Consider the following 24,310-nt stretch of genomic DNA (forward strand, 5'->3'; position numbering starts at 1 on the left):
ATTTCTCCTTCTCCACTTCATCTTCTTCCTCCACACACTACCACAGGTATCTTCATTTTTTTTTCATTTTCTATTTTTTATTTCCCGTGAAACTCATCTCTATATCCACGGTTGGCCAGTCATCGCCGATGAGCTGCCTCCAACAACGCCATTTCCGGCAGCCGAGGACCACCTCCCCTTCCACCCATTTTTCATCCTACCACTATTTCTCTCTCATTTCCTCTCATTATTTCTTTTTAATTTAATTTTATTTCATTTTATTTTATATTTATCTTTCTTTCCTCAAGTCCATTGCCAAATTTTCCCCACCTATCCATTCATGGTCTCCACAAAAAAAAAAGTAAAAAAAGTGTAGGTTTATTTTATGCATTATTCTATTTTATTTTCTTTGATTGTAATAGTAATTATTGTTTGTGAAATTTGGATTGTTGAATTAATATGAAATTTGGGCTTTATTAATTAGGACGAAATTTGAGTTAATTTGTTGTTGACAAATTAATATGAAATTTGAGATAATTTATTGTTGGTGAATTAATTTAGAATTTGCTAATTTGGGCCCATCTTGATTGGTGAAATTTGTTGGACTAATTTGAAATTTGAATTTGGACTTGAATATCTATTGTAAATTTTATACATTTCTAGATATTTTCATTCAGGTTATTCTTGTTTTTGCATGTGCCTATTTTGCAATTCTATTGGCTGAGTACGGATTTATAATACGTGAAGTACGAAATTTTATGGAGGAAAGTGAGACTCGAAAAACCGTAGGAATACATTGATCTTGTTGTAAGCTTATTTGGGTACACGTTTTATTTCTCACCACTATTTAATTTTATTTTTATTGGTTTTTGTAAATATTTGTTTGTATATATTTATTGAGTGTGTCCAAAATTGAATATTGAACAAACTAAAAATTTTGTTTGAATAAGAGGAACAATTCAATAAACATGTTTTAATAAAATTATAGTTAAAAAAAAAATTCTTTTAAATAAAAGAAAGTTTTTTTTATTAATAAAAATTCATAAAAATGTTTTTTTTTTTAAATCCAAGGAAATTGTTTTTAATAGAATTTGAAAATTTGTTTTTAATAATAATTGTCTAAAATTTTCTTTGTTTAACAAAAATTATCTAAAAATTGTTTTGTAAATAAAGTTGTCTCAAAAATTAATTTTTAATAGAATTTTCCAAAATATGTTTTTTCTAATAAATTCTTTTTTCTTAATTATGGGATTAAAAGTATTTTTTTTTAAATAGAGGATTTAATTTTTTTCTTTTTAATTAAAAATCCTTTTGTAAATAAAGTCACATCTTTTTAAATAATTTGTATAAATCACTTTTCTTAAATGAAAACAAATTGAAATACTTTTATAAATAAAATTGTAAAAATTCATTCATTTTTTTTTTTTTTGAAAAAGCGAGTAAAAATAATTTTTGTTATCAAATTGAAATCTTGTAATAAATTCTTTTGATATAATAAGGGTAAATAACTTGTTTGAAAATTGAATATATATGAAATTGAGAAAATAAATTGACTCTTTTTTGTAAATAAATAAATTGAAATCATTAATTCAAAATCATTTTTAATAAAATCCTTTTTTATTTCTTGAAAACTATTTTTTAAAATTTTTTTATTTAGTTTAATAAATCATTTTGCATAATTCTCTTGTTATTTATTTTGTGTATTCTGGTAATTAGATTACATCATTATTTTTGTATATATTGATTTTCACCATGACTTGTACATTGATTATTTTTCTTGGTATCCATAATTAATTAATTAATTGTCATAATTCTCTAAATTCGTTTAGTAGAGGTTGTATGTATATGGACTTAAAGGGGTGTTACGGTTTACCACCATACCTTCCCAATAGGTAACCTGACCCCTAAACTCGACTTTAATTTTGCAGACATGTTTTTTCCAAATAAGGAGTCACATAGGGTTTTCTTTCTTATTTTGTTTTCCTTTTAAAAAAATAAAACAAAAATAAGTGGTGATTCCAAGTCTTTTTCTAAAAATCAAATTTTCATAAATAAATGAAAAACGAGTCTCACCATTCGAGTGGGGACGCACGTGAAAAACGCGGGTCCACAAAATGACGACTCCACTAAGGATGTTTGGAGAGTCAAACTTGAACTCGAGTTGAAGGAAATGTGACGTTTGATTGGTCAATCAATGGATACCCCTTTCTATGTGTTTTTGTATGATTGGGTGTTGATTACACGTTGAGAGCTTTGATATGTTTATCTATGATGCATGTTTAGTTATTATTGTTCATTGGAGATGTTCACATGTTGATTATATCAATTGATTCTCTTGCTTGCTTTAGCATATGACTCTTCTTGTTGTATGATTATTTTACTCTCCTTTACAAGTATATTGTCATTTTTGTATATTTATTTCATTTTGACAAGATTGATTCTCTTTGTTGTATAATATATTGTTTGTCTCAACATATCGTCTATTATGTTAATACTAATCTTGTCTATCTTATCTCTACCTAGCTTGTGTGTAAATATGAGTGATATACATTTTATTTGTATGACTGTTTGGTGCGTGACTGCTATTATTCTATGTGATGCATGCCTTATTTGTCTATGTGGGACACACATCTATCCCCTTACCTCTAACTCCTTGGTCTCGGTCGACCTTGTTTCCCTTGATCTCATATTTGATACGAGACTTGTTACTTTGTTTGCTCTTCGACCAAACTAATGATTCCGAGTAAGGTATAATGATGGGCTATATCTATGTTTGGGAGCATTCTAGAGGAGGCCAACATATCAATGCTAATTAGAGTCTGATCTTTGAAGACTTGTATAGCCCAGAGCTAGATTTCAAGATATTTGTGTGACTAGAGTGTTTTCTCTTTGCTTAGTTTGATAGGATTTTTGAATGCACCCACACCGTTCACTATGAACCTTAGATTAACACTAAGTGTTGAGAGATGTGAGAGTCTTCACTATTAGGAAACCCTCTAGGATGCGAGATAGTGCATGAGTGGAAGTGATGACCACCTTGCATGGAAACATTCTCATCTCTTCGGAGGCGTGTAAGAGGTTGCATATCGTCGCAGGGTACGATCGCTTCTGCTATAGATCCTTTAAAGTCCATTTTTTTTTTTCTTTTTAAGATCGCTTTGACCTTGTAGGTTGAGCCTTAGATATTTTGATTAGGATTCCTTTCCTACACGTGGGTGCATCTAAGAGCCTTCGAGGTCACTTTAGTCATAGTTTGGATCCAATACTCCCTCTTTTGGGCTCCAATCTAAAGTGCTTAGATATCAATGCGAGTTTTGAGTATCAGTTGGACCACTCCTTGCTGTATGGTTTTGGTTTTTTCTTGTCGCTCGTTGAGTTTAACACACTTTCTCCCTAGGGCTTCAGATAGTCTTCTTTTCTTAAGTCGACACATTCTTTTGGTTTGTTGTCATTTTTTGCTTGATGTTTTAGGATATTGATTCATGCCTAATTGGTGTCTCAGCTGATTCATGTCCAGCTGGTGCTCCTTGATTGAGGGATTAATCAACAAAATTTATAACCTATTACACCATATACTAGGGTAGCAAAGACAAAGCTACTATAGCATAGTGGCTCTAGGATCGTTCACTGGGATGGGTTTTCACTTCACAAATGATATCAATTCAAAGCTCAATTGGTGCATTTTCATTTCAAGGTTAGCTTTAAAGGAAAACATAAAGATGCTTGAATGAAAAAGGAAAGGTTTTAAGCTAACCAAAAGTAGTAACTGATTTTACTTAGAAAAGCAAAGGTGTTTCTTGGAGTTTCAGATCACTAGGCTCAGATTCCTCATACAAAAAGGAAAGTTCCGGTCACTTGTTTCTTTTCCTCGCATTGGAGAATTAACATATAGTTTCTTCTCCAACCGGTGTTGTACAGATGCTTCCCATTAATAGGTTCAAACACTAAATCCCTCTCACTGATGCAACTTGCAATGGCTCATACCTCTCACCTAGCACTTGCCATTCAAGGTGATCTTTAACCTTGGATTTCCCTTCACAAGCTCGCAAGAGATAACTAATGGATGTCTCCTTAGAGTCCAAAAGCTTACCAAGTGTTGGCTATTCTAGAAAATCCTACCTTCAAGTCACCTACCAGAGGCTCGCAAGGGGTAAACTAGTGCATCTCCATGGTTAGAGATCACTTGCCTTACCAAGTGTTGGCCCAGGTGATTCCAAGGTGTTTTAAGCTAACTAAAAACATAAAAACCATCAACGGGTCACACTTTCTCTTCATTAACAACTAAAACAACAGAACTTCCAATTTATGCATGAGGGAACTCACCCGGCTTTCTTCACTCCAAGAGACAAAGAGCCTAGCCTCTCATTCTCTGAGAAAACATCTCAGAGAATGTTTGGCTATCAAGAAAATGAAAATGAAAGAGAAAACAAAAATATATAGAAGAAACAGAGCAAGTGCTCTGTTCGTTGCTTACATATATCTATGATGGATCTCCTGGAACAACCTCCTCCGAGAGTCCTCCTGAGAATTTATATAGGAAGGTAATTTACCCTTCCTTGCATACTTCCTAACTAAGGAATTACATGAGTGGCTGAATACAAGGAGAAAATGGAAATTTAGACACAAAAATATCAGAAGAAAAGATCTAAAAGAGTCGGTGCACAGCTATCGGGAAGCTTCAGGACCATTTCGCAGGTGAAAATGAGGTCTGCGAGATTTTGCAGGTGCATAAGAAGAGCTGCGAAATTTCTTCATAGCAGCCAGCTGCTTCAACACCTTCACGAAATTGACTTCCACCTTGTGGAGTTTGGCTTCCATCACAGCATGAGGCTTCAGGGGAAATCCATGGCACTGTGCAAAAAGGCTGCGAAATCACTTCGCAACAAAATGGTGATTTCGCAGCACTTTTTTGAAGCCTTCCTTCAGCTTGATGCAGTTGTCTTCCAAAGGCTGTAACTTCCTCATTTCAGCTCCAAATTGCACACGGTTTAAGGCATTGGATTGTTGACTTCCCAAGCTTTCAAATGGTATATAGCATGTAGAAAATGGACTTCGGGAAGTGCTCCAAAAGTGCGAAGGAAGACTGCAGCTGCTGTCCTCTAGAATGCTTCATGGCTGGATCCTCTTTGCTTCCCCTTGCATTCCCACTTTGCTTATGGCAAAAGAGCTTCAAAGCTTTGATTCTTCATGCCTCTGAGCTTCCCATTCTTTTCCAAGGATTTCATATAATTCTCCTCAATCTCATAATGCTTTGGTGATCAAAATACTAACAAAAACACCAAAACTTACATAATTTGATTAGAATTGATTGAAAGGGGCCTTAACATGCTAATTGGGTTAAAAGGCACTAACTACTACTCAAAAGTGTTTAAAAGGATTAATTATAAGCTATCAAATAGCACTTTTTGAGTAGTAATCAGATATGCTCATTGATCATGCTCATTTTTTTTACATTCTTCACCTGTCATAGGCTCGGTACTTCATTCTTTGGTCAATTTGCCTATTTCTATTTTCAACCCAATATTTTCATTATAGGAAGGTGAAAGACATGTTTTCACATTCACACCATTTTTTAGAGGTTACCTTTATCACCTTATCATTTTTCTTTATGGAGCTTGGGTTGAAAGTGAATCAAAGATATTTTGCTATAGATGGAGTGTTGATCTCATGACAATGTTGTTTTTCACACCTCATTCATTTTTTGTATTATTAATAAAGATTCTTTAGTCACATTTGTAGCCATCTCATAGTGGACACCTTTATGACCTTAATTTTTTTTTTTTTTTTCATATTTCTAGTTTTAGATTGTATCACAGGACCATATATCATATGATGTGTTGTACTTTTGATTTGAGGCATCTCTTCACTTGCACATTATGGTCTTGAGGCCTGACCTATCATAGAGGATATTGAGCCTATTAGCCTAGGACCAGAGATTTAACTTAGAGAGTTCGAGACTATGACCCATCTTCTTATGATCAGAGCAATACCTTACTCATTCTCACACTTGGACTTTGCTTCGGCCTACATTCACCTATTGTGAGTTTTACACAGTATCAACCTTGACACCATTACATGACCTTTCTATCACTAATTGTTTTATTTTTGCACATCTCCTCTTTGATCCGACCAGGTAGAGTGTGAGGAGTTTGAGCCAGGGTTGATCTTGCATGGCGATGGATGACTTATGATCTTTGGGTGGCTTACGACATGAGGATTGACTAATTGCCTTATGGGACTGTCACTTATTCTATCGTGAGTATAAAGATTAATCTTGTATGATGAGAGTTGGCTTGAGATGAACAATTGTGCCTGATGAGATAGTCATTTACTTTGCTTTGAGAGGATTACCTTTGAGATGATTATGAAGCATTTGGAGTTTGGTTTGGCACATGATTCTAGAGGGTTGACGTGGTTATATCAAATAAACATCGATCTTCGGTATTGATCATTTGAGGCTTTGAGAGCATGATGTTTGAGACCATGGTTGCATGATGGGTGACCTTCATTTCGGTTAGCTCACACCCTATTACCTTCATTGACATCTAAATCATTGCTAGCCCTTTAAGCCTCGCATGAACATCATAACATTTTCTTTCTTATAACCTTACTCACATTTTACACCGAGATAGGGGTTCTCCGGTGTATATATGTTTTATTTGAGAGTTTCATGAGCCATGGACTTATTGACTCATTTTCTTCATTATTTTTTTGTTGTCCTACCAACTTTTTTCATTGTACCTCTTTGTTTATATCCTTTGTTCTATCATTTGTCTTTGTTATCACGTTTCTTTCCATGTCATGAGTGGTAATCTTTCACATTTCAGTGCATGGAAGACGGTCATGTCCCATTCAATTCTTATTTCATGGACATTGGTTCAGAGATCCTTAGTTGAGAAGGTCATCTTGTCAAAGAGAGTTCATGTACATCATTGTTTGAGAGTATATATATTTCATTACGTATTCTCAGTGAGCGTGTTTGTTGATATTTAGAGTATGTGTAAGTAAAAGGAAAAAGAAAAAAGAAAAAAAAAGAAAATAATAATAATAATAATAATAATAATAATAATAATAATAAGCACATGTATGTATATATACAGTGTCCTTCTCCATTGAATGTGTATATTGGCCATTGAGAGTCGTGTGGACCCCGTATTTCTGCTCATGCGTTTCCACTCGATGGCGAGCTCACTTTTTATTTGAAAAATGATTTATTGTTTAGAATATGACTTAGGGTCACCATTTATTTTTGTTTTATTTTTAAGGGGTAAACAAAATAAGAAAGAAAACCTTAAGTGTGACTCCTTATTTTGGAAAATGTGGTCTGTGAAAAACCAAATTAGGACTCAGGGGTCAGGTTACTTATTGGGAAGGTATGGTAAAAACCGTAGCACCCTCTATGTCCCTAAAAACAGATCTCTACTAAAGGTGAAGCAGACGTGACAATTAACTGATAGATCAAGAGACACCAAAATGATATTACACACATGAGATTAATAACAATATAGAGAGAATGGTCGAAGTAAGTGTATATGCGTACCTTAGCAACAAGCACTAATACACTGTCATGAAATGGGATTAGTGCACAATAATGAACATAAAATATGTCACACATATCACTAAACCAAGTAATAAATCAACAGATATCACACTCCACTCAATTTTATTTTTGGAGAAAACATTGCCAATGTTGGGCCCCCACCAAAACTTAATTTATTTTTGCACAAATTAATTTCATGAATTCCATTACTTGAAATTATGAAATTTATTCGCACTTATTTTAAAAACATTTAAAAAATAAGGAAGCTGTGAAAATTGCTTGTCTGAAAGAAAATTATAGCAAAATTGATTGAAAATGGGACTTTAGGTAGGCCTAAAAATTCTAAGGATGAAAAGTGGAAGAGTTGAAATTATTTGGAGAACTAAAATTTTGAAAATTATATGCAAAATGGAGTTTGGGAAACTTTTTTTTTTTTTTTAAAAAAATGAAGAATTGAGAAGAGACGACACATAGCCCAAAGGTGGCCATGCAAACCATGCAACAGGGGTGGGCCCATTCTAGAGGTATTCCTTCTATCACCTCTCTTTTCAATGCAATGAGCCCAATTTGAAAAACTGATTCAACTTCTGAACTTGTAGCATTCCAACATCTTGGCTATTTCTGACATTTGGGGCCATGGACAGGCAAGTGTTGAGCATACAACAAAGTCACTTTTAGCATCTACCCCACATAGATCCTTTTATAGTTGCAACCTAGCTCTCTGTCCACCAGCACTTCCACTTTTTTCTCCTGTTGTATTTTCTTCACCCATTCAAACATGGTTCCTTTCTGACTAACTGTTTTGCCAAACTCAAGAGCTCTCATTCTAGTTATGAGCTCCAACAAGAGGATACTAAACCCAATGACATCAGTTTTCTTAAATGATTGGCCAATGGAGAGGTACTCAGGTGCAATGGGCCTAGCAGTTCCATGGATAGGAGTGGTAACATGGGAATCAAAATGGTCAAGGAGCTTTGCAAGGCCAAAGTCACCAACAATGGCCTCGCAATCCGTCTGGGAGCACATTAGCAACCTTCACATCTCTGAGGATTATATCTGAATCTCACTACTCATGCAAGGATAGAAGACCCCATGCAACGTCAATTGTTATCCTCTTCCTTGTGTCCCAGTTTAATGCTGGTTTTCCTCTAAGCATGGAAGCCACACTACCATTAGACATGTAGCCATTGCCAACAACCCCATCAGGTACAATCATATAGCTGTTGTGTTCAAGATCCACATTTATAACATTAGTTTTGTGTTTGCTAAAATGAAAATCTGTTGGACCATTATAAAGTTCAGGTACAAAGTCATGAATAGAATCCTAGTCACCATGTAGAACATCTAATATGTTGGAACCCCTTCCTCTACCACGTGTAAGATTTAATCTAAAATTACTTAGTGCCTTCAACCCAGAACAAAACATACCCAGTTATATGACATTGGGAACATCGGGCGCCAAATCCAGCCGCAACACCATCCGGTCTTCTGAAAATGATAGGTGCAAATTTCTCACCTGTAGGAGTAGCTCTAAGATTTGATCCCTGTGAGGTGAATAAATTTGGGTACAAAAATATGAGTCGTCGTCCTTGGAGGGCAATCTCTAAGATTGGCGACGAGTAAGCTTGTCTTCAATCATATGATCATCAAAAGGTGTGGAATCAATCTCCACCTTGTCTTTGTCATATGAAGGAAGATTCACTGTCTCTGATGCCTTGTAGTTCTCAGGACTTGATGGGCATCCAAGTGATTTGGAACACCATCAAAATCACCTAAGGAGTTGTGAAGATCGACATGTGGCTTTTCTGTGAGAGGCAAGCTATTGGGCGGGCTACTGTAGCAGCCTATTGAACGTTTCCTGCAGCCACTAGAGCAGTAACCAACATACCTCACAAATCAACATTAGCCTCAGTCTTGGTTCTTGAGAGGGTGGAAGGTGGATTATTGGTGATGGGTATGGAGGATACAGAAGTGAGGATGGCCACGCGCATGGAGATTTATGCAAGTAGGAAATGACGGAAACGAATTGAAGGTGGGTTTGACGGTGACAGGTTTGATAGATGAGTTCTATGGATATGTAGGATGGAAAAGTAAAGGTGGCCATGCACATGGGACTTCCTATACGTGGGAAGATGGGAGCTAAATGAGTGGAGAATGAATAATGGATGGGTGCTAGAAAATATTGAGTGAAGTGGGTGACGAAGGTAAAGAAAGATGAAAGAATGTAGTGAAATGAGGAGAGATAGGTGGTAAATATGAAGGAGTGATAGTCAAGAACGCGAACATAGCCATTTCTGATTTGACCATGGTGGTGCGTGATGATGACATTGGGTAGTGAAGTTGGCTACCCCTTCACGAGTGATTCTAGTGCAACTTGTATGCAGGTTCCATGGGACTCCTCCTTTGGTGCGTGTTAAACACTGAATAGCAAACCCAACACCATTCATGTACCCACCAATGTTTCTTCGAATTTATCTGGCAAATATCAGCAACTAAATGAACCAATCTATCTGGTTCTTTTTTCAAGACCTTCATTTCCATTATTAATCTCTAGAGGCTTCTGTCCAGTTGCCAACTCAAGAAGCATAACCTTACCAAATATTGTGCTATACAAGCTAAAGTTTTTAGAATGGGAACCAGTGATGATTCGAGCTGACTGTTTTAACTTCGGAAACGTGGGGGGGAAATCTTAGCTGTTAGTGAAGCAGATAAATAAGCAAAAGTTGGAAGAGACACAACTGAACCCTTCTTTTCTCTCCAATAAACATTAGATTCTAATAGTTGATTAGAAGCATCAAGGACCATCACCTTAGATTGCACGAACAAAATGAGATTTCCACCATTGCTGAGTTTCAGGGAAATTGATGGACATTACAGGCATCACTTGAGCATCAGCCTTTTTGAATGGCACAATAACTTCAATAACTTGAGTAGATGCTGCTTTAGGAGGCATCACTAACCTTTGTCCTCCTCATGAACCATTTTTATCAACAACCACAGGACTCCATCAATAACATGACCTCCATATTTGGAACTTAATTAAAGGAGCTTGATTAATGAAGGGAGAAAATCCCTGGCGGCCTTTTATTTCTGATTCTATCGAAACACTCAGAGGAGGACTAAAGTCATGCGCTTGCATATAACCAGTACTTATCCACGGGGGTTGCTAGCAATGACATTTTCCTCATAAATATCCAAACCCCAGCAACTCTATTCATACAACGTGTGTCTATCACAATGGACTGCACTAGTTCAATATCGCAACCACCTAGCCTGCCATGAAGACCATGGGTCTATGTTCCTCATCTCCAAAAGCCAATAATGAACCAGATTGCCATACTGCACTCCAAGATCTTGAATCCTCATTTATTACGGCCATATCCACCCAACTCAAAAATGATTCTGAGAACAGTCATCACCCACATTTAGTTTCACAAAAGAACTCTTTTATGATGTTTAGATAACCCATTCCATTGTGGCATAGAACCAAAGTTTTCTTTGAAATATGGAAACAATCCCCCCAAAATCTTTAATGCTAGATAAAACAAAAGGCATTTCTTTAAAAGACCAAACAACACCAGGTTGAAGCTGATTGCTTCAATAGAGCTCCAATTCCTGATTTTTTTTTTCCATAGCTGAAGCTATTGGACCAAATTGAGCTTTCCCATAAACACCCTGACCTCGATGGCTAACCTAAATGTAATACCCAACATTCCAAAAATACTAGAAACAGAGGAGAAAGTGATGAAAAACAGAGCATGCACAAGAGGAAGAAATGTTGTAAATATAGCTCCATTTCATGATGATCAATGAGCTGGATATAGATGGAAAAATCTCAAGCAGATCCAAAGCAAAAGTGAAAACAATAACTTTAAACTCCTCATAGTGAATAAAATAACAAGAACCTCACCAGTTTTTCAAGCCAAATCAAAGAAACAGAGGAAGAACCAACAACACAGATGCATGAATGATGCAAAAAAAAAAACAAAAAACAAAAGAGACACCAAGCAAAATAATATCCAAAATGAGGAAATGCATAGTTCACAGTAAACGTACTTGGAACGTCTTCTTGAACCGGATTTACTCGTCTTCAAGCTCTTTTTCGTTTCTAAGAACCAGCCTAATAAAATCTTTGTTCCTTAGCTTCAGCTCTTTTAGTAGGTTTCTCTCTCAAGGCATAACCAGGAAAAATGCTCTCAATCTTTACTCCTCTCTCCCAGAATCCCCTCCCAGTTTTTTTCCTTGTAATCAGCAACCCAACTCACCTTTCTCTGGTTTTCTCTCCAGTTCCCTCTTCAAGCTACCTCCAAAAAAAATCCCCCATCGCCCAAGCAATTAAAAAAAAAAAAAAAAACGCTTCTCTACTCCCTGTAACAACCACACTTTCTCTGTAATAGCCCAGAAAATATCTTCCTTTCCAAGCCCCCAAAGAAAAACCAGCCTAGAAAATATCTTCCTCTCCAAGCCAAAAATATTTTCTCCTATAGGCAACAGAATACGCTCTCTCTCCCAACGGCCTGCCATTTTTTTTTTTCATTTCTTTCAAACCACCCTCAACATATTTCCCATGCACGTGTCCATCCATCATTGCTTCTCCAAACCACTAACATGATTCCTTAGCAGCCCCTTTTAAGGTAGCACATGGCCACACAAAATTGTGACACCTGGCAAAAATTAACTTGTCAAAAAAAAAAAAAAAAAAACCCCAAAATGGGGGTCAAGCTGTTTTTTTTTTTTTTTAGTCAATTGCTTATGAGAGTTCATATGTGAACTTTCAAGAGGCTCTTATCTTCTTGTGTCTATCTTGTTATGTATTTTACATGTGAGAGACAAGTGACATTTTCCTAGGGACTTCGGATCATTGTCCTCTCCACCATTACATACATTGGTGATTTGACTTTCTCCATGACTTGATTTGAGTGGATTAGTGCTCATTCATTTTCCTTCGATCTATTTGTTCCTCTCATGGTATTTCATTTGTCTTGCCTTCATTGTTCTTTGTTCATATCTATTTACATTCTATCAGTAGTTCGATATTATTCCTTTCTTCTCTTTCATCATTGATATATTCATCTTGGATTATTTCTTCATCATTGATATATTCATATTGGACGTCCTTAGGTCCATGATTTATGAGACTTTCTGCACATATTGCATTTTATACACGAGGGTATGGGGTTTCATCATTGGGATTATTGAGTCTAGTTTCCCTTCATTTCTTTACCCTATTACCCTAACATACTTTACGTCCCAAGTGTTAAGACTACCCTGAGGCCATGATATCACGCATTGAGTTTTGATAAATCTCACGTGGGCGATACTTGGGATCGGTCGGAGAACATTTTGATTATGATGGTTCAGAAGTTGTGCTATGACCCCACACTAGGGCATAGCCACCTCAGAGAGTTTGTTGGATATGCAACCTTTTTATTTGATGTATTGCACCGGGGCATACTCTTCTCAGCCGATGATGGATTTTGGGTCATGGTTATCCCTTGGAGAATATCAGACGTCATTTTTCACATTGGAGCGTGAGACATGATTGGTATATTTCATCTGGTGTACTTTACATAGGAGCATATTTCTCGGTCGATGATGGTTTTTGAGGCATAGTTGTCATTGGAGGTGATTAAATTCCTTTCACATTGGAGTATGAGATATGATCAGGTGATTTGATTGGATGTGTTTATACGGGAGCATGGCCCTTTCATTGGTATTGAAGGATTTTTCAGTGATTGGATCATGACGCACATTTGTGAGAGCTATATTAGTTCTTGAGCATTTCAAAGATTGCCTTACACTAGGGCATAACCTTTTCATCAGCGATTGATCTTAGAGGCACCAACTTACATGATCACATCAGATAGCATTTTTTTGTTCAGCCATACCACTTTGCTTGACTTTCCACATTGGGATTTGCTCATTCATTAGAGGAGATCAGATACTCCCATCGTGTTACAGTATGAGAGGACTTCAAAGAGTAAAGATTTACTTTGACTCAATGATGTATCATGGTTGTACTTCTCTCATCGATGCTTGCTTTGGAGATGCTTACATTGGGGCATAACCCACACATTGGTGATAGATTTTGTGAGATGATAGTTTATGCTAGACACATATTTTCCAGAGATTATTTTGCACTGAGGGCTTACCTATTTTGAGATGATGCATTCATACTAGGGCATAGCCAACTTGCTGATTTTGACTTTGAGACTCCACCTTCTATTTATGATTGTTGCTTTTGATGGATCATAGAGTTATTGACACCTTGGGTTCAGTCTTCTCAGCTCACCTGGTTTGATTTGGTTGCCCACTTACCTTTGTTGAACATCCTACCTTTGATTCAATTATACTTGCATCTATCTTGTCAGAGCCTTGCATATCTTCTTTGGAACCCACCTATTTCATCATCTTACATGACCTTATCCCCTTCTCTTGATCAGAGGAGAATACATACTAGTCTTGAGCTTTATGGTTAAGTTTTCACATGCCTTTGGACATTAGATTCAACATTTTCCATGATGGCATAGCCTATTAGATTGTTGATGTATTTGTAATGATGTTTTCATATTGACAGTTGTTATGTTGTGTCTTGCTTTGCTTACATTTTAGACTAGGAGTCTTGGTCAACATTTGTCTGGTCCGTTATTTTAGTTTTGTTTTGTCAACATAGTTTTTGTGATGTATGGTCTTATTTAAGCCTTTATTCATTGATATTAGACTTTTTCATTGCATTATCATTGAACATATCCTAGAGTGTCTTGTATGGTGACATTTTGTGTCTTATGTTAGTTACTATCTTACATTGGGTGAAACCCTCATCCTTAAGTTCATCAGATCTTTTGCAGATTTTCTCGCTACTCGATCTATTTTTTTTATCTTTATGAGTCATCATACTGGAGCATACCCCCTTTAGCATTCTTCTACTGGGGCATACCCCCCTCTTTGGATTTATCACATCTCATATTGATTTCATGGTTGTTAGACTCATTTATCGATCTTTACGAGTTATCACCTAGGGCATCCCTCTACCGTCAGTTTGTTTAGGGCATCTCCCTTTCTTTTAGGTTATTGAGGGCATCCATTTTTTCTGTCAGTTTTTTTGGGGCATCCCCCTACTGTCAATTTGTTTAGGGCATTCCCATTGCTTCAATTTTTATTTATTTATTTTTAGGATATCTCAATTTTTCAGTGATTCTCACCACCATAGATCAGACATCTATGAGCATTTAAATTTCATCATCATAGATTATCATCTATGGGCCTCGATCAGTTTTCACCACCATAGATCAGACATCTATGGGAATTTCAAATTCACCACCATAGATTAGACATCTATGGACATTTCAGTTGATTCACCACCATATATTATCATCTATGAGCCTTGATCAATTTTCACCACCATAGATCAGACATCTATGGGCATTTCAAATTCACCACTATAGATCATACATCTATGGGCATTTCAAATTCACCACCATAGATTGTGTATCTATAGACATTTGTTATAGTTATCTCACCATCATAGATTTTCATCTATGAGCATTTGTTTCAATTATCTCACCACCATAGATTGGACATCTATGGGCATTTCAGTTGATTCACCACCACATATTTTTCATCCTTGGACCTTCGAGATTATCACTACCATAGATTTTTATCCATTGGCCTTTGAGAGTTTCACCACCATAGATTGGCATCTATGGGCATTTTAGTTGTATCACCTCCGTAGGACTTCACCTATAGGCTTTTTGATTTAGCGTTTAGAGTTAACTTTTTGGTTTGGCTTCTAGAGCCATTATTTTCTCAGTTTAACGTTTAAAGTTAGTCTTATCATTCAGAGCCACAACTCCTGATATTTATGATCACTAGCATTACATGATTTGTTCTCACAGTTTCACATTCCATCTTACTTATCTATTTGTTGCATATGTGCTTCTCACTTCATTATGATATTTTAGAGTTTCTTCTCATCTTTTGTGCAGAATATAGCTCTGTGAGCTTGTAACATGTGTCTTGATTGTATTGTTGGATACCCTACACCTTGTGTCCTCGTATGATACACGTATGGTTTTTTCCTTTTGTACTCATTCCTATGCTCTTTGGTGGTTCGATTGCTACTCGACTTCGATATCGATTTTCGAGTCACTTTTAGAGACTTTTCAGGGTAGTCTAGATCCATAGTGTAACTTTAGGGGCACCTTAGGAGTTTTCGTTCTTGCCATTTCCTTTTTGTAGGGTTTTAGAGCCTCTTTGTTCTTATTTTGGTTTAAGAGAGCTCGTGTCATACTGGGACAAATTTGGTGGTCTTTTTTTTTCTTCGATAGAGCCCACTTCATTTCGTTTGTGTATATACTCACTTTACTCATGGACTCTACCGAAGATGACCATATTTATAAACCCTAAAATTTGTCTCAATTTTATTTTTACATTAATTTTGAGCCCAATTTTGTCATTAAATTTTAAATCCCGATTACATGTGATAATTTTTTGGCCCACTCACCCTTTAATTCTTAGTTTTTATTATTTTGTAAATTGTTTTATTTATTTTATTATTATATTATATTATATCATATTATATATATTATTTTCTCTTTTTTCTCTCTCTCCTCTTTCCACTTTTTCTCATCTCTTCTCCACCTACCCCCCAATACCACACCCATACCCCCACGTGCAAAGACCATCCCATTTTTTCTCTTCCATTTTTTTTTTCTTTTCTCCACAGCCCTTCATTCTACACTGCCATTTTCCAAAGACTCCCATTGTCACACGCTTCCCATCTTCCTTCATTTTTTTTTTCTCCTCTTTTTCTTTCTTTCCTTTTCCCTTTCCCACACTCCATGACCACTTCCAACACACTCCAACCAGGCCCATCTTTTTTTTTTTTTTTTTTCCTATTTTCTCCATCTCCACTTTCTTTTCTTCAGGCACACTGCCACATGCCTCCTCATTTCTTTCATTCATTTTTTTCTTTTTCATTTTCTATTTTTTATTTCTCGTGAAACCCATCTCCATACCCATGGTCGACCAATCATCGTCGACAACGCCATTTCCAGCAGCTGGGGACCACCTCTCATTCCACCCATTTTTCATCCCATCACTATTTATTTCTCTCTCATTTCCTCTCATTCTTTCTTTTTCATTTTATTTGTATCTTTCTTTCCTCAAGTCCATGGCCAATTTTTTACCATCTATCCATTCATGGTCTCCAAAAAAAAAAAAAAAAACGTGTAGGTTTATTTTATGCATTATTTTATTTTATTTTCTTTGATTATAATAGTAATTATTGTTTGTGAAATTTGGATTGTTGAATTAATATGAAATTTGGGCTTTATTAATTAGTATGGAATTTGAGTTAATTTGTTATTGGTAAATTAATATGAAATTTGAGATAATTTATTATTGGTGAATTAATTTAGAATTTGCTAATTTGGGCCCATCTTGATTGACGAAATTTGTTGGAGTAATTTGAAATTTGAATTTGGGCTTGAATATCTATTGTGAATTTTATACATTTCTAGATATTTACATTTGAACTATTCTTGTTTTTGTATGAGCCTATTCTACAATTCTGTTGGCTGAGTACGGATTTATGACACGTGAAACACAAAATTTTATAAAAGAAAGTGAGACTCGAAAAGCCGTAAAAAGACATTGAACTTGTTTAAGCTTATTTGGGTACACATTTTATTTCTCACCACTATTTAGTTTTATTTTTATTAATTTTTGTATATATTTATTGAGTGTGTACAAAATTGAATATCGAACAAATCAGAAATTTTGTTTGAATAATAAGAACAATTCAGTAAACATGTTTTAATAAAATAATAGTTTTAAAAAAAATATTCTTTTAAATAAAAGAAAGTTTTTTTTATTACTAAAAATTCATAAAAATGCTTTTAAAAAAATCCAAAAAAATTGTTTCTAATAGAATTTGAAAAATTGTTTTTAATAATAATTGTCCAAAAATTTCTTTGTTTAATAAAAATTATCCAAAAATTATTTTGTAAATAAAGTTGTCCCAAAAATTAATTTTTAATAGAATTGTCCAAATTTTTTTTAATAAATTTTTTTCCTTAATTAAAATAGGATTAAAAGTATTTTTTTTAGAAATAGAGGATTTAAATTTTTTTCCTTTTTAATTAAAAATTCTTTTGCAAATAAAGTCATGTCTTTTTTAATAATTTGTATAAATTACTTTTCTTAAATGAAAATAAATTGAAATACTTTTATAAATAAAATTATAAAAATTCATTCATTTTTTTTTTTTTTGTAAAAACAAGTAAAAATAATTTTTGTTGTCAAATTAAAATCTTGTAATAAATTCTTCTGATACAATAAGTGTAAATAATATTTTTTGAAAATTGACTACAAATGAAATTGAGAAAATAAATTGATTTTTTTTGTAAGTAAATAAATTGAAATCATTAATTCAAAGTCATTTTTAATAAAATCCTTTGAAATTTCTTGAAAACTATTTTTTTAATATTTTTTTTATTTAGTTCAATAAATCATTTTGCATAATTCTCTTGTTATTTATTTTGTGTATTCTGATAATTAGATTATATCATTATTTTTGTGTATATTGATTTTCACCATGACTTGTACATTGATTATTTTTCTTGGTATCCATAATTAATTAATTAATTGTCACATTTCTCTTAATTCGTTTAGTAGAGGTTGTAAGTATACGGGCTTAGAGGGGTTCTACGGCTTACCACCATACCTTCCTAATAGGTAACCTAACCCTTGGACCAGACTTTGGTTTTGCAGGCATGTCTTTTCCAAATAAGGAGTCACACAGAGTTTTTTTTATTATTTTGTTTTTCTTTTAAAAAGTAAAAATAAAAATAAGTGAAGACTCCAAGTCTTTTTCTAAAAATAATTTTTTTCATAAATAAATGAAAATGGGGTTTTACCATTCGAGTGGGGACAGACGTAAAAAACGCAAGTCCACACACACATATATATAACAAGCGGGATGACCTTGTCCTCGCTCGTTTACATTCCTAAGTACTTTCCTTTTTTCACAAAATTATTTAACATTTTTTGAGATTGTATTTTAAGATGAAAATATTTAACCCTCTAGTTTTTGTAATTTATTTCTCAATGAAGACTTTTAAACAATTTTACAACTTAATTCTACCAACGCCTTGTACTAAAATAAATGATAAGCAATAAATGTTAATTATGCTAAATTATGCAAAAAAAAAAAAAACAAAAAAACAAAAAAAAAACCAAAAAAAAAACAAAAAAATCAAAAAGCAAAAAGCAAAAAAACAAAAAAGAGAACATTTCACCAATTTAACCATTTAAAGCTTGGTTAAAATTTTGACATAGATCATTTACTACTTGAAAGGATGTTTCGAAGAAGTTAATACTTAATATTTAATAATTTAAAATAACTTTACTATAAATTAATATGCTTGAGTTATTAAATCATATATATATATATTAAGTCATTAAATTGATTTATTAAAATCATTTTTTAATTTTAAGTTGTAATATTAAGTTATTTAATAAAAAAATAAAATATGTTTAATGACTTAAATTAAATTGTTAAGTCATATTAAGTCAAAATCGATTCATAAAACACCTTCTAAATTTCTAAGAAAAATTTGAAAACAAAATCCCATTATGGATTCCGAAAAACAAAATTGTTACAATTTTCAACTAAAATGAAAAATCATATACACCAACTAAACATCATCCAGAGACTTTGAGGGCACAGACACAAATTCTTCCATGTCAAAAACTGAATTATTCTTAGAATTCTCAAATATCTCCCCATCACCCCACAAGGCATAACCTTCCTCCCCATGCACTGCATCGTCGCCTATCTGCAACTCATCCTCAGCTAGTCTAAGTGGAACCAGGGTTCTAATCAGCAAACAAATGAAGCTAGTCATGACAATGTTGAGGCACACAATGAAGAGAATGCCTACAAGTTGAATTCCCATTTGTCGTAAGCCTTTTGAGGTTCGATCTTCTTGAAGAGCGTAGGCTAGGCCAATGTATTTCTCCCAATCGGGTACCATGTAAAAGAGGCGGCAGAGCTTTGGCATGGCGAAGAAGCCGGTGAGTATGCCGCCTAAGCTTCCTGCAATGGCGTGAGAGTGGAAGATGGACATGGTGTCGTCCACTTGTGTAAGGAACTTGAGCTTGTTGTGGAGCACCATCATTGTGTACCATGGAATGCTTCCCGAGAATACTCCCATTAGCATGGCTGCCCAACCTTGGACTACTCCTGTTCAAGGGTAAGTGGGGTTTGTTCAGAAATGAATCTCATATAAATTGAAGGAAACATCAGAAAGAAAAATAAGGGTTTGTTTGAAAAAAATTTCCAAAACTGTTTTTAAAACAATTTTTGACAACTTTTTGGTATAAAAGCTTGTTTGGAAATTGGAATATTTTTAATTTCTTTGTGATGTTTTTAAATATTATTTTAAAAATAAGAAAAAGCAACTAAAATATGTGACTCTATTCAGGAAATGTTTTTTAAAAATAATTTTAAAACAATTTTTAAGAACAATTTTTGAAAATTGTGTTTTATGATTTTTGTTTTAAACATAAGTCTAGTATGTTTGTGAACATAAATAGACTTATTTGGTAATTATTTTCGAAAACAATTCTAAAAAATAATTTTTGAAAATGGTTTTTCTTTTTTTTTTTTTTTTTTTTTTTTTTTTTTTTTTTAAATAAAGGCCTATTTGAAAACCTAAAATATTTTAAACTTATTTTTAATATTTTTAAATATATTTTAAAAATAATTTTTATGTCTAGTATTTTATTTTTAATCATTCTATAAGTTTATACAATTATTTTTTAAAATAGTTCTAAGAAAACAAGTGAAAATAATATAAAACAATTAAGTTATCTTTGAAAATACTATATTTTATGTTCTTAAGAACATAAAATAGTTTTTGATTGCAAACGTGTTTTCATGATTTTTTGTTCTAAAAAATAAAAAATTGTTTTCGAAAATAGTTACGAAACAAGCCTAAAAATATTTTAACTTGTTTTCTATGATTTTAAATATGATTTAAAAATAACTTTTACATGTAGTTTATTTTTAATTAGTCTAAATATTTGTATAATTATATTTTAAAACAATCTTTGAAAAATTCAATTGAAAATAATTAAAAGATATTTTCTAAAAACATTTTATTTTCTGTTTTTAATAACAATTTTTTTTTTAAATGTTTTTTGGTTGCTAAACTTATTTTCCTATTTTTTTTCTTTTATTTTGAAGAATAAAAAACCTTCTCAAATAAAAAAATAAAAAAAAAACCCCAAACGTGACCAATATGCCCAAAAAACATCATATTTTTTGTTTTTATGAATTCTTATTATCAAATATGTTTTCTTTTTCTTTTTCTCAAACAAGCCCTAATCCTTCTAGTTTAGATAAGGGGACCAAAAAGCCCAAAGGATGTCTTTAATGATTGGGTTGGGGCCATAAAGCCCAGAAAGAAAAAAAGGGTGAAAAGAAAGGAATGTACCAGCTGCAGGCGTGATGCAAACCAAGCCAGTGATCATGCCTTGTATAGCACCAAACACACGTGGCTTCCCAAAGAAAATGGTGTCCAGGATTAACCACGTCATCAGACTAGTAGCAGCGCAGACGTGGGTGTTGAGGACGGCCAGAGATGCGTCCAAGCTGGCAACAGCGGGAGCTCCGCCGTTGAAACCACTCCACCCCATCCATAGCAGCCCTGCACCCCCAAGCATCAGAATCATATTATTGGGTGGGAAGCTGTCTCTGTCCCCATTCGTTCTTGGTCCCACCTTTCAAAATCAGTATGACGCGTAAGATACAAAGTTGATTTCATAGACTTAACAACTGATAGATGAAAAAATTAAATTATTTTTGACCTATTGATTTAAAATTTATTATTTATTATTTATTTTAATAAGTAATAAGATTATTGGATAAAATTAATTTAAATTTTATTTTAAATCATTAAATTAACATATTTACCCTTGTTAATTTAATATTTATATTTTATACAATAGATATATAAAATACTGATAAAAATGTTTATGGCAAAAGACGTGTTGTAAATATAGAGTTATAATTGAAAAATATATTCTTATTGAACGTGGGTAAATAAGATAAAAAAAATATTTGATACTTAAGGTTAAAAATAAATTAACTATTTTGATTTAATATTTAAAGTTATTTTTTTACTTTAGACACTTATATTTACAAGAGATTCAAATTAGGATACTAAATTATCTCGTTCTAATTTCGGGAAAAGTCTAAGGGAGAAAGGAAGTTATTATGAAACTTGAGTGGGATTACAACTTAAAGCATAGATGTAATTCCTGATATTTTCTTTATATGTACAAATATCATAATTGAAGATAAATCAATGTAGAATCATAGTTGTAAAATATATTCTTATAAAATATGAGTAAATGATGTAAAAGATATTTGATATGAGAAATTAAAATAAGTTAACTATTTTGACTTAATACTTATAATTATTTTTTTATTTTAAACTGTGACATTAAATTATTTTATCAAACATACTTGATCTACTTAGTAACTTAAATTTAGTTATTAAACCATTTTAAGTCATTAAGTTGATCTACTACAGATCTTATTACACTCAAGGGTCATTCACACTTGGCTGATTATCATATCTTCATGACATGAACCTATCTATCTCTCTTAATATTTATGAAAGTCTAAAATCCCTTCTAGATTGAGATATTCAGTGGAAAGTATGTGTAACTCAATTTTTTTTTTTTTCCCGAAGAATGTAGAGTCTAACTAGAAACTATTTTTAGAAATAATTTTCTGCTTCAGACTTAAAATGGTAATTTTCTCTTTAACAGAAATTTTTTTTTTTTTAAGAATTTGTTCCCAACACAAAGTGTATGTTTAGAATCTATTTTCAAAAACAATATTTGGTTTTTAAGAGTATAAGATAGGAAAAATAATAAAAATAAAAAATCAAATTTTCTTTTAAAAAATATAAAATAAGGTATTTTCTAATAATATAATTTAGTAATTTTTAATTTTTTTTTTCTAAGAGTTAATTTTAAAAATAATTATATAAATACAGAAAATGATTGAAAATAAAACAATGAAAAATATTTCTAAAAAATATTTAATATAAAAAATGTGAACAATATTTCAAAATTTTAAACAAATTATTTATTTATACAAAATATTATAACGATTTTAAAAATTATTTTTGAAAATACTTTTCAAATAGAGCCAAAGTATTTTCCCAAAACATATTTTAATTGTTTTATTCTAAAGTTTGTTTTAAAAAATAATTATACAAGTGGACTTATGTTTTAGAAAACATGAAAAAAAAAAACAATTTTTAAAACTTTTCTAAAAATTATTTTGAATGTTCTCAAACAGCCAGTGAGTATTTGAATTAATTGTTGAAGGTTTTGAAGCCATTTGATGAAGTTGATATGCCAAGTGCTTACCCAATATGCTGCAGTGAAGCCAGCAACACCAGAGGAGAGGTGAATCACATACCCACCAGCAAAGTCGATAACTCCAAGCTTCGCCAGCCACCCATCAGGACACCATACGCTATACGCCCCGATGGTGTACGAAAACGTAAGCCACAGTGGCACAAACAACATCCATGCACCGAAGTTCATTCTCCCCAACAATGCTCCGCCTATCAAAATCACTGTAATGGCTGCAAACACAAGTTGGAAGAACACCATTGTAGCGGTTGGAAACATGCCTAAAAACGCCTGGCCTAGAAGAAGGTCGGCGTCTAGGGCAACCCCCGGCTTTCCTAAGAAGAAGACTAGCTTTTCGCCGAAAGACATGCGATAGCCCCACCCTACCCAGCATATTATTACTGCTGCGAAGGCGTAGAGGGCCATGAAGGCTGAGTTCACTGCCCATTTCTTCTTTACCATGCTTCCATAGAGGATCACTAGCCCTGGAATGCTCTGCATGCCTACAAGTGTTGCTGCCGTGAGCTGCCATGCGTTGTCCGCCCTGTTCATCCACTCGGGGCTTGCTTCATTTGGCAGCAGGTTTGAAGGAAGTTCCATTGCTTGGATTGAGATGAAAGGGCTAGATGCTACGTACGTTTGGTTGAGAGATGGACTTATACATGTGAATTAGGGTTTGTAGTGGCTCAGATGCATTCCTGTTGTTTCTTTGTGATTGTATTTAGCTTTCGAGGCCGGCTATGGTGGCAAAGGTGACTTTAAATCTGAACTTTCTTCACCCAAAATGCTGATGAAAGAAACACCCTATTACCAAAATTTTTGAATTAGCATCAAAAGCTAGCTTTTGGTGCCATCTTTTCTCAAGGGAAAATGATGCTCTTTTTCTTTTTCCCCCCTTAATTTTTCCATTTGAAGAGACCAAGTCCAATGGCTAAAGCTTTGGTTTTCATATAAAATATTGGATGTATGAGGTATAGTTCACTGACAAATGTATCATTTCTGAGAAGTCCTTTCCAAATTTGAGAAGTTCCTTTTTGTCTCTACTTGGTTTGAGTGGGTGAGTTACATCTTTAGTTTGATCCCTCACTTTGTATTTGCGTGACATATGCATGCGAACGTCTTATGTATTAGCTTTTAGATGATTTCTATGTCAAATGCATTATAAGTTGCCATCCCTATCTTATTCATTGGACCATATGAATTAGTTTGCAAGAAAGGGAAAAAGAATCAAGGGATATGCAGACGGGGTACCATTTACCATAAAAGCATGTTTTGGGCTGATAATTATAAAATATGAGAAATAGGGAATCTAACTTTTGGTTTTTCAAGATAACTTTGTCGATCTCAAGA

General features: G+C 33.6%; 1 pseudogene; it reads right to left on the bottom strand.

The window, feature by feature from the left end:
* Window positions 1-8,200: 8,200 nt before the first annotated feature.
* On the bottom strand, window positions 8,201-23,560 carry LOC117930539 (annotated as a pseudogene).
* Window positions 23,561-24,310: the final 750 nt, after the last annotated feature.

This window comes from Vitis riparia, chromosome 14 (genome assembly GCF_004353265.1).
Source record: "Vitis riparia cultivar Riparia Gloire de Montpellier isolate 1030 chromosome 14, EGFV_Vit.rip_1.0, whole genome shotgun sequence".
Taxonomy (NCBI): domain Eukaryota; kingdom Viridiplantae; phylum Streptophyta; class Magnoliopsida; order Vitales; family Vitaceae; genus Vitis; species Vitis riparia.